We start from the raw sequence: 12500 nt of genomic DNA on the forward strand, positions 1-12500 counted from the left end.
CAACATCGGGAACAATCTTCCTGCATCTAGCCTGTCCAACCCCTTAAGAATTTTGTAAGTTTCTATAAGATCCCCTCTCAATCTTCTAAATTCTAGAGAGTATAAACCAAGTCTATCCACTCTTCTAAAGTCTACTGATTGGGGACGATCAGCCATGATCACAATGACAATGAATGGCGGTGGTGGCTCGGAGGGCCGAATGGCCTCCTCCTGCACCTATATTCTATGTTTCTAACCATCAGCAGGGAGCTGGAGCTTCAGGGAAGTAGCTCTCCAGTGTATGTTCTTTGCAGTATAACGGTGGTGGTGCCTGGCACAAGGCCTAATGAGAGTTACTGCATTACATCTACTATTAACTGCTGATTATCTAGTTCTGAACAGTAACACAAGGTACTCTGTGTGAGGTACAATATGCTAAATTAATAAATGAACTAAGTAGATAGAGCTGCATCCATTGACACCTCACGCTGCCTCGGCAACGCTGGAGAGAAGGAAGGAGTGACCTTTCGGGTCGAGACCCTTCTTCAGACCAGAGATGCTGCTTGACCTGCTGAGTTACTCCAGCACTTTGTGTGTGTGTGTTTTTTTTTGTGGTAAACCAGCATCTGCAGTTCCCTACACATTTCGTCCGCAGTTCCTTTGCAAATCATAGAAACATAGAAACATAGAAATTAGGTGCAGGAGTAGGCCATTCGGCCCTTCGAGCCTGCACCGCCATTTAATATGATCATGGCTGATCATCCAACTCAGTATCCCGTACCTGCCTTCTCTCCATACCCCCTGATCCCTTTAGCCACACGGGCCACATCTAACTCCCTCTTAAATATAGCCAATGAACTGTGTGGTCTCAACTACCCTCTGTGGCAGAGAGTTCCAGAGATTCACCACTCTCTGTGTGAAAAAAAGTTCTCCTCATCTCGGTTTTAAAGGATTTCCCCCTTATCCTTAAGCTGTGACCCCTTGTCCTGAACTTCCCCAACATCGGGAACAATCTTCCTGCATCTAGCCTGTCCAACCTCTTAAGAATTTTGTAAGTTTCTATAAGATCCCCTCTCAATCTCCTAACGTGTGTAGGATAGAACAAGTGTACATAGAAACATAGAAAATAGGTGCAGGAGAACTTGGATAGGTGACGTTTTAGACAATAGGTGCAGGAGTAGGCCATTCGGCCCTTCGAGCCAGCACCGCCATTCAATGTGATCATGGCTGATTATCCCCAATCAGTACCCCGTTCCTGCCTTCTCCCCAAATCTCCTGACTCTGCTATCTTTAAGAGCCCTATCTAGCTCTCTTTTGAAAGTATCCAGAGAACCGGCCTCTTATCTGAGGCAGAGAATTCCACAGACTCACAACTCTCTCTGTGAGAAAAAGTGTTTCCTCGTCTCCGTTCTAAATGGCGTACCCCTTTATTCTTAAATTTTGGCTCAGAAGCCTTCTTCAGATTGTGGTGGGGGCCGGGGAGGGAAGAAAGGTGGAGGAGAGGAGGGGAGAAATATATAATAATGGTATAAGTTTACAAATAATAATATTTCCACCTTAATTTCCTTGCTGGTGTGGCTATGATGCTGCTCCACTGCTCCACCAGCAGGCGCTGAGTTGAATTGCAGTTCTTTAAAAAAGTCTTTGGACCAGAAACACTACTAGTCAATAGACAATAGACAATAGGTGGAGGAGTAGAGGCCATTCGGCCCTTCGAGCCAGCACAGCCATTCAATGTGATCATGGCTGATCATCCCCAATCAGTACCTCGTTCCTGCCTTCTCCCCATATCCCCTGACTCCGCTATCTTTAAGAGCCCTATCTAGCTCTCTCTTGAAAGCATCCAGAGAACCGGCCTCCACCGCCCTCTGAGGCAGAGAATTCCACAGACTCACCACTCTCTGTGAGAAAAAGTGTTTCCTCGTCTCAGTTCTAAATGGCTTACTCCTTATTCTTAAACTGTGGCCCCTGGTTCTGGACTCCCCCAACATCGGGAACATGTTTCCTGCCTCTAGCGTGTCCAAGCCCTTAACAATCTGATATGTTTCAATGAGATTCCCACTCATCCTTCTAAACTCCACAGAGTGCACAAGCCCAGCTGCTCCATTCTCTCAGCATATGACAGTCCCGCCATCCCGGGAATTAACCTGGTGAACCTACGCTGGGCTCCCTCATTAGCAAGAATGTCTATCCTCAAATTAGGGGACCAAAACTGCACACAATACTCCAGGTGTGGTCTCACCAGGGCCCTGTACAACTGCAGAAGGACCTCTTTGCTCCTGTGTCCGATTCCTCTTGTTATAAACAATTTTCCGGCTTTAGACCTTTTGATTCAAAACTGCCGGCGGGGCATCAACCGGTTCAACTTCTCCACTCCCGTCTCACTCTAACTAGGGATCTAACCTCTAACTGGCACTCCAGCCTCTCCCCTAGTTTGGACACGCTAGAGGCAGGAAACATGTTCCCGAAGTTGGGGGAGTCCAGAACCAGGGGCCACACACACACACAGTTTACGAATAAGGGGTTGGCCATTTAGAACGGAGACGAGGAAACACATTTTCACACAGAGAGTGGTGAGTCTGTGTGGAATTCTCTGCCTCAGAGGGAGGTGGATGCCGGTTCTCTGGATACTTTCAAGAGAGAGCTAGATAGGGCTCTTAAAGATAGCGGAGTCAGGGGGATATGGGGAGAAGGCATGAACGGGGAACTGATTGGGGATGATCAGCCAGGATCACATTGAATGGCGGTGCTGGTGCTGGCTCGAAGGGCCGAATGGCCTACTCCTGCATCTATTATCTAAAAAAAACTGTAAGCTCTGATCTCCATATATAACCATATAACAATTACAGCACGGAAACAGGCCATCTCGACCCTTCTAGTCCATGCCGAACACATAATCTCCCCTAGTCCAATATACCTGCGCTCAGATCTCACTAGTGTCTAATTTACTGTTGTGTTATGACTTTTTTAAATTGGGTTTTTTTCCTTACATGTAAATACTGATTCTGTTCTATTCTGTCCTGTGGCCTTTTTGCACAATCCGCAGGCATTGCCACTTCCATTTCACTGCTCATCTTGTATGTGTATGTAATATTCATGTACACTTGACTTGACAGTGGAGTCGATGCCAATGTTATGCCCATTGTCAAAAACGTCACCAGTAAAAAAAAAAACACTCACGATCGGTTAATTTTATAAAATCTCTTTTATTGCCATTGAAAGAATACAAAATTTTCCTTAAAACTGTAAGACACAGATTCTAATTAAATTTGAAAGTCGTTTCCCTTCTTTAGTGAACACTTGTGGACACTGAGTACAATTCTGTGGCAAAAGCAGGGGAATCCCAAACTGCGGCATAGCAGTGTGATATGATCTTCCTGTTCATTTTCCACACAGTGGGGGGGGGGGGGGGGGGGGGGGGGGGGGGGGTGTACAAACTATACCTACCCCCATTATCAGACTTGACGAACTCTGGATGTACAGTGAAGCCTGTGGTATGTGGTCACCTGGGAACTGATCGCTGCTTACCACAGCTCATGTTCCCCCATTGCTCCTCCAGACATGATCGTAACATTTAACCTGTTCGCTGCCAAGTATATTTCCCCACCCCCCCCTCCACACACACACTGTGTAGGAAGGAACTGATTTGAACCGGAGAGATATCGCCACGCAAGGCCGGGGTGACTCAGCGGGTCAGACGGCATCTCTGGAGAAGAGTAGGTGACGTTTCGGGGTCGAGACCCTTCTTCAGATTCAGAGTCAGGGGAGAGGGAAACTGGAGATAATGGGCTTAATATCTCCAGTTAATGGGCATGTCCCACTTAGGCGATTTTTTGGGCGACTACCAAAAAACTTTCGGCATGCTGAAAGTTTTTCGCCGTCTGAGAAGACAATTTGGGCGGTCGTAGGTTCCGCTGGGTTAACGTATATTGTCCCTGGTGCTGACTTTGGTGAATTCTATTCCGCTGGCAATCGCCTGAAAAAAATCGCCCAAGTTGGACAAGAGAGAGTCAAGAGTTTGTGTTGTCACGTGTCCCAGATAGGACAATGAAATTCTTGCATTTGGCCCATCAGTTTAGAAGGATGAGTGGGCATCTCATTGAAACATATAAGATTGTTAAGGGCTTGGACACGCTAGAGGCAGGAAGCATGTTCCCAATGTTGGGGGAGTCCAGAACCAGGGGCCACACACACACAGAGTTTAAGAATAAGGGGTAGGCCATTTAGAACGGAGACGAGGAAACACTTTTTCTCACCGAGAGTGTTGAGTCTGTGGAATTCTCTGCCTCAGAGGGCGGTGGAGGCCGGTTCTCCGGATGCTTTCAAGAGAGAGCTAGATAGGGCTGTTAAAAATAGCGGAGTCAGGGGATATGGGGAGAAGGCAGGAACTGGGTACTGATTGTGGATGATCAGCCATGATCACATTGAATGGCAGTGCTGGCTCGAAGGGCTGAATGGCCTACTCCTGCTCCTATTGTCTATTATCACATTGAATGGCGGTGCTGGCTCGAAGGGCCGAATGGCCTACTCCTGCTCCTATTGTCTATTATCACATTGAATGGCGGTGCTGGTTCAAGGGCCGAATGGCCTACTCCTGCACCTATTGCCTATTGTCTATTAGTTGTGAGAATGGCAGATGATGGCATTATTAGCCGCCTCAGGGTAGGTGTCTCGGAAGAAGGGCCTCGACCCGAAACGTCACCTATTCCATTCCTCCAGAGCTGCTGCCTGGCCCGCTGACTGACTCCAGCTTCTTGTGTCTTTATCAATTTTTCTCCCCCCCACACCATTGGAAGTGACCTGAGTATTTCCTCAGGGGGAGCGCTGAACAGGTTAAAGCTTACAATCACAAATAGCACTAACGAGTTAAAAGTTCCATTTGAGTTACACAAAAGCAAAACGATACCGTTTCTGAAATCCTTAAAGTGGAATTAGCTACGCGTTTTTAGCTTCTATGTTAAGTTTCCAAGTGACCAATTGGTACTGATCGCTGGGGCACACTTATACCGTAAAGGTACTGATTTGAGATCGGTATTTGGAAGTATTGTTAAGGCAGTAACTTCAGTGTGAGCCATGCCGACCAGCCTTTGGCCCTGGCATATGTGCTGTGTTTTGGCAGCTGTTGTTGGGTTGTCATCTCGCGTGAAGCTAAAACACCGCGTCTCTCGTATCAGGCAGGGGCTCGTGAAGGCTGCTCCCAGGCCTGTGTGGAATGTGACGAGCCAGAGGCCAGATCGTACAGAACGACGCACTATAACCCTCCCCTCAGTCCACCCTGGAATCCGTCTTCCGAGTTTCTAAGAAGGAACTGCAGATGCTGGAAAATCGAAGGTAGACAAAAATGCTGGAGAAACTCAGCGGGTGCAGCAGCATCTGTGGAGCGAAGGAAATAGGCAACGTTTCGGGACGAAACCCGGAAGGGTTTCGGCCCGAAACGTTGCCTATTTCCTTCCTGAAACGTTGCCTATTTCCTTCCTGAAACGTTGCCTATTTCCTTCCTGAAACGTTGCCTATTTCCTTCCTGAAACGTTGCCTATTTCCTTCGCTCCATAGAAGGAAACAGGCAAAGTTTCGGGCCGAGGGGAGGCCATTTAAGACTGAGGTGAGAGAAAAAAAACTTTTCCACCCAGAGAGTTGTGAATTTGTGGAGAGCAGTTCGCTCCATATCAAGGAAATGGATTTAAGAGAGAGGCCGAGGGGAGGCCATTTAAGGCTGAGGTGAGGAAAAAGGGGGTATTTCCACCCAGAGAGTTGTGAATTTTGAGAGGGCAGTGGAGGCCAATCACTGAATGGCGGGATTTAAGAGGGCCGAATGGATACACCTGCTAGTAATTTCAAGGGATATGGGGAGAAGGCAGGCACGGATCATATTGATTGGGGACGATCAGCCATGATCACAATGAATGGCGGTGCTGCCTCGAAGGGCCGAATGACATCCTCCTGCACCTATTGTCTATTGTCCATTGAATGGCAGTGCTGGCTCGAAGGGCTGAATGGCCTCCTCCTGCGCCTATTTTCTATGTTAGGGCTAACGGAATCAAGGGATGTAGGGAGAAGACATGCACGGGTTATTGATTGGGGACGATCAGCCATGTTAGGGCTAACGGAATCAAGGGAGGTAGGGAGAAGGCAAGAATGGGGGGGGGGGAACAAACTGATTTTTGGACGATCAGCCATGATCATATTGAATTGGCGGTGCTGGCTCGAAGGGCCGACTGGCCTACTCCTGCGCCTATTCTCTTTGTTTCCACGCTGGCAGGCAAATGCTACGATCTCAAGACGCCCATGCTAAAGATGAGTACCCACACATTTATGTACATCGATAATTCACACAAAGATAGCATGCACAGCCCCGATAGTGCCAGGAAAATTCAACAGCAAACTTGCGAGACCACATACACAGGCTGGACTGTAGTCAGCTCCCAAAGAGCAACAAATCCTACGTTTCTTTTTGTTATAGTGACCAAGTCACTCAGTACAGCATCAATAAAACACCTTCACTAAAAAAAAACCTACAATCCTTCTACATAATATAGTAAAATAAACTTAGAAACTTTTTTTTTCCTCAAAACTTATTTTTTTCGTAGTTTTCTTTTCTTGTAAATATCGAATACCTATGAAGAGTAATATTTTTTTTTTTTTTTTTTTTGCAGTTTCAACTTCTTTGTAAGAAAGATTATTATTGTATAAAACCTTAGGAATAGTGAAAAATAGGTTGGATTTCGATTCTCTTTTTTGTAAATCACACTCGCACTTATTTTTATTTTTTTTTTGCGGCTGGCGTCTTCGGGGAATTCTCGCGGTCCGTTGCCCGGAGCCCGGAAGACGTTTCCTGAGATGCAGCGGCCATTTTTGTGCGCCCTCTTCTCTTCAGGCTTGCGAGGAGCAAACAGGCCGCACTAGGCCATATTTTCTAATCAAACGATAACACGCTAACCACTTCTGACTGGAACGAGCAAGGATAGCCTCTTTTATCGCAGAGCAGTGTTGCTGCTCTATAACTGCGACGAAAGGCCTTTGCTCATAACATTGGCATTCCTTCTCTCACGTTGTGGTTTCGTCAGTCATTTTTTGTCGGACGTCAGATCTGCTGTGATCTCTTTTCCATTTTGCCTCCGGGTTAGTCACTAAAGGAGAGTTCCTTAGCTTCTCATCTCTATTAAGATAAAGATTTGTCCTAGTTCCCGGCTGAGGGGCCTTGAAAAGGAATGGACGGGTTGCGAAAAGCAGCAGAGAGAGAGGGAGGGATATTCCAGGAATACTGTATTCGGGAATGCGTTTCCGGGAAGAGTTCCAAACGCGAAAACAATCGGAAATTGTCGCGCGGGATCGAAGGAACTGCAGGTGCTGGTTTAAACCCGGAGATGTCGGCGCAAAAAAGCTGGAGTAACTCAGCCGGTCGGGCAGCGCCTCCCGAGGGACGGCGTCTCCGAAACAAATGTCACCTGTTCCTTTTCTCCGGAGATGCTGCCCGACCCGCTGAGTTACCCCGGCTTTCTGTGTCCAATCTATGTTTTTTTATCCCCAGTGGAAATCTCAGCTTTCTCGTTGAATTCATGGATGTGGGAAGGGGAGGGGGAAGAACACACAGAGGGGACATTGTAGTACATCTGGAGCCTGATGGACTGGAAAGGCAGCGGCAATTGTTATTGCAACCTGCCGTTAGGAGGGTGGATGGGTCCAATTGGGGTTTGGCCTGGAGTGGAGTCGGAAGGAATGTCGGAATTGTGTTCCGAATCGGGAGTGCGTGTGCATCAGCTGATGGGGGATCTCGTGGGTGATGGTGTTCCAACACACTGTGTGTGTCTCTCTTCACGGTTGGCCTCAGGGATATTCTACGCACAGCTAAAAAACGTGAGATGCAAGGAGAGGGTTTACAAGAACCATCCCGGGAATGAGTGGGTTAACGGACGATGAGCGTTTATCGGCGTTGGGCCTGTACTCGCTGGAGTTTAGAAGGATGAGGGGAGAACCTCTTTGAAAAGTACTAACACTATTCTACACACTCGTACCAAGCCAATTAACCTGCAAATGCTGAGAGAATGGAGCGGCTGTGGGCTTGTACACTCTGTGGAGTTTAGAAGGATGAGAGGGAATCTTATTGAAACGTATAAGGTTGTTCAGGGTTTGGACACGCCAGAGGCAGGAAACATGTTCCCGATGTTGGAGGAGTCCAGAACCAGGGGCCACACACAGTTTAAGAATAAGGGTTCGGCCATTTAGAACGGACACTTTTTCTCACAGAGAGTTGTGAGTCTGTGGAATTCTCTGCCTCAGAGGGCGGTGGAGGCCGGTTCTCTGGAAGCTTTCAAGTGAGAGCTAGATAGGGCTCTTAAAGATAGCGGAGTCAGGGGATATGGGGAGAAGGCAGGAACGGGGTACTGATTGGGGATGATCAGACATGATCACATTGAGTGGCGGTGCAGGCTCGAAGCGCCGAATGGCCTACTCCTCTGTCTATTGTCCGGAGATGCTGTCTGACCCTGGTGGACACAGAATGCTGGAGTAACTCAGCGGGTGAGGCAGCATCCCTGGAGAGAAGGAACGGGCGACGTTTCGGGTCGAGTTACCTGAGTTGCTGTCTGACCTTGCCTAAGTTACTCCGGATTCTTGTGCCTATCTTCGGCCTTAAGCCGGCATCTTTCGTTCCATCGGGACTGGAATTGAAATGTTTTGACCGTCAAGAGGATTAAAGACGCACTAGAATGCTTTCCGCATTCCCATTTTCTCCCGTCAGCTGTCGGGGAAGCAGAATTCCAACATTGGGGCGTTGCAATATCAGACGCCTTTCCCTACTCCTTAAGGGCCTGTCCCACTTGGCTTCCATTTGCGCCTCATATGTAAAATAGGTCGGCGCGATGTCGCGCGCAAATCACGTGTCATCACGCTGTCTGGTGCGCGTGGTATCATTGGAATACCCTGCGGCGTGCGGGGACACACGGTAACGTAACCAAGCGTCACCGCGCAGTACATGCGAGACGTCGGAACGCCAGCGTGCGACGCCAATGTGTCAGCGTGCGTACACGATAAGTCACGCAGGTGGCGAGCGAGGATTTTGTTACTCTGCGAAATCCTGGAACGCCGCGCGATACCGCGCGCCAATGCATGCGATACTGCGCGCCACCGCATGCGATACTGCGCACCACCGCATGCGATACTGCGCGATACCGCGCGCCAATGCATGCGATACCGCGCGCCACCGCATGCGATACCGCGCACCACCGCATGCGATACTGCGCACCACCGCATGCGATACTGCGCGCCACCGCATGCGATACTGCGCACCACCGCATGCGATACTGCGCGCCACCGCATGCGATACCGCGCACCACCGCATGTGATACAGAGCACCACCGCATGCGATACTGCGCGCCAATGCATGCGATACCGCGCACCACCGCATGCGATACTGCGCGCCAATGCATGCGATACTGCGCGCCAATGCATGCGATACTGCGCACCACCGCATGCGATACTGCGCGCCACCGCATGCGATACTGCGCGCCAATGCATGCGATACCGCGCACCACCGCATGCGATACTGCGCGCCAATGCATGCGATACTGCGCGCCAATGCATGCGATACTGCGCACCACCGTATGCGATACAGCGCACCACCGCATGCGATACAGCGCACCACCGCATGCGATACAGCGCACCACCGCATGCGATACAGCGCACCACCGCATGCGATACTGCGCGCCAATGCATGCGATACCGCGCGCCACCGCATGCGATTCCGCGCGCCACCGCATCGACCTATTTTACATATGACGCCTAAATGAGGCGCAATCTTCAGCCTAGTGGGACAGGCCCCTTCACAACCCTGCCCACTCATTTCCATTCAATCTAAAGACTGGTACCTCTTCGCAACCAACCTCTCCCCTCCCTCCCCCCCCCTCCCACTTCCGTTCCAAGTGCTAAGAAGATCCTTGTTTAAGACGACATTCTGTTTTCAAAAAAAAAAAATCCTCAAAAAAAAAAATGTTCTCCTTAAAAAAAAAAAACCGACACGGAAAGATGATGATAAATTAAACAAAAAAAAGACATGTCCTCCAACGAAACTTGTCACCGATTAATCCGACTGCAGGCACGTGTACGGGAAAGGTATCGAGGTCGGCGATGGGATGCTTGGAGATGGCGGCTTGTAGCTCGGACTTGGGCTTGTCCCGTCCGTTTGCAGAAACCTGGGACCTTCCTTCCTTGCTCAGAAGACTTGCGTCTCGTTCCGACGGAATCTCCAGTCAAAATCGCGGGGGGGGGGGGGGAGGGGGGGGGAGGGTTGGGAAGGGTGGGGGGGGAAGGGTGGGGGGAAGCCCCAAAAATCGTCCGTTTAATTCATGAAGACCACTTGTGATTTCCGCCCTGTGAGTAAAGAAATAGATTTGTGATATCAGCGATGGAACGCCATAGAAACATAGAAATTAGGTGCAGGAGTAGAGGCCATTCGGCCCTTCGAGCCTGCACCGCCGTTCAATATGATCATGGCTGATCATCCAACTCAGTATCCCGTACCTGCCTTCTCTCCATACCCCCTTGGCCACAAGGGCCACATCTAACTCCCTCTTAAATATAGCCAATGAACTGTGGCCTCAACTACCCTCTGTGGCAGAGAGTTCCAGAGATTCACCACTCTCTGTGTGAAAAAAGTTCTTCCCATCTCGGTTTTAAAGGATTTCCCCCTTATCCTTAAGCTGTGACCCCTTGTTCTGGACTTCCCTAACATCGGGAGCAATCTTCCTGCATCTAGACTGTCCAACCCCTTAAGAATTTTGTAAGTTTCTATAAGATCCCCTCTCAATCTCCTAAATTCTAGAGAGTATAAACCAAGTCTATCCAGTCTTTCTTCATAAGACAGTCCTGACATCCCAGGAATCAGTCTGGTGAACCTTCTCTGCACTCCCTCTATGGCATGTGTAGCCGGGAACCGCAGATCAGACGCTGGGGATAAGAGCGGAACGCCGGAGTAACTCAGCCAGCGGGACAGGCGGCATCTCCGGAGAGAAGGGACGGGTGACGCATCAATAGACAATAAGTTCAGGAGTAGAGGCCATTCGGCCCATCGAGCCAGCACCGCCATTCAACGTGATCATGGCTGATCATATAACCATAACCATATAACAATTACAGCACGGAAACAGGCCATCTCGGCCCTACAAGTCCGTGCCGAACAACTTTTTTTTCCTTAGTCCCACCTGCCTGCACTCATACCATAACCCTCCATTCCCTTCTCATCCATATGCCTATCCAATTTATTATTAAATGATACCAACGAACCTGCCTCCACCACTTCCACTGGAAGCTCATTCCACACCGCTACCACTCTCTGAGTAAAGAAATTCCCCCTCATGTTACCCCTAAACTTCTGTCCCTTAATTCTGAAGTCATGTCCTCTTGTTTGAATCTTCCCTATTCTCAAAGGGAAAAGCTTGTCCACATCAACTCTGTCTATCCCTCTCATCATTTTAAAGACCTCTATGAAGTCCCCCCTTAACCTTCTGCGCTCCAGAGAATAAAGACCTAACTTATTCAACCTATCTCTGTAACTCAGTTGTTGAAACCCAGGCAACATTCTAGTAAATCTCCTCAGTACTCTCTCTATTTTGTTGACATCCTTCCTATAATTGGGCGACCAAAATTGCACACCATTATCCAGATTTGGTCTCACCAATGCCTTGTACAATTTTAACATTACATCCCAGCTTCTATACTCTTGAAACCATTCTGCCAGAGAACCGGCCTCCACCGCCCCCTGAGGCAGAGAATTCAACTGGTATGAGTTGATTTGCGCCATGATCAGCCTCTCATAGAAACATAGAAATTAGGTGCAGGAGTAGGCCATTCGGCCCTTCGAGCCTGCACCGCCATTCAATATGATCATGGCTGATCATCCAACTCAGTATCCCGTACCTGCCTTCTCTCCATACCCCCTGATCCCATTAGTCACAAGGGCCACATCTAACTCCCTCTTAAATATAGCCAATGAACTGGCCTCAACTACCCTCTGTGGCAGAGAGTTCCAGAGATTCACCACTCTCTGTGTGAAAAAAGTTCTTCTCATCTCGGTTTTAAAGGATTTCCCCCTTATCCTTAAGCTGTGACCCCTTGTCCTGGACTTCCTCGTCTCCGTTCTAAATGGCTTACCCCTTATTCTTAAACTGTGTGTGTGTGTGTGTGTGTGGCCCCTGGTTCTGGACTCCCCCAAACATCGAGAACATGTTTCCTGCCTCTAGCGTGTCCAAACCCTTAAGAATTGTACATGTTTCTGTAAGAGATCGGGAACATGTCTCTTGAGGCCAATTCACTGGATGTTTTAAACTGTGTGTCCTGGTGTTGGGACCTTTCTTCACAATCAGGGATAGTTCCCTTCACCCTGAACACCTCCGCTCGAAAGACCAGCCCGCCTAAACCTCCCTGATCTCCTGGTTGCCAAACACTTCAACTCCCCCTCCCATTCCCACACTGGCCTTTCTGTCCTGGGCCTCCTCCACTGTCAGAGTGAGGCCTAGCGCAAATTGGAG

The 12500-nt window shown here is 49.0% G+C and overlaps 1 protein-coding gene across 1 annotated transcript in view; it reads right to left on the reverse strand.

The window, feature by feature from the left end:
- Positions 1 to 6639: 6639 nt before the first annotated feature.
- LOC129693478 (transcription factor XE1.1-like) overlaps positions 6640 to 12500 on the reverse strand; it is a 27953-nt gene continuing 22092 nt past the window's right edge. Inside the window, exons 6-7 of the mRNA XM_055630290.1 lie at positions 10307 to 10344; positions 6640 to 8788 (exon numbers count right to left, since the gene is read on the reverse strand). The gene's annotated coding sequence lies outside the window, so the exon portion shown is untranslated. The remainder of the gene's footprint in view (positions 8789 to 10306; positions 10345 to 12500) is intronic.

The sequence above is a fragment of the Leucoraja erinacea genome, unplaced genomic scaffold (genome assembly GCF_028641065.1).
Source record: "Leucoraja erinacea ecotype New England unplaced genomic scaffold, Leri_hhj_1 Leri_308S, whole genome shotgun sequence".
Taxonomy (NCBI): Eukaryota; Metazoa; Chordata; class Chondrichthyes; order Rajiformes; family Rajidae; genus Leucoraja; species Leucoraja erinaceus.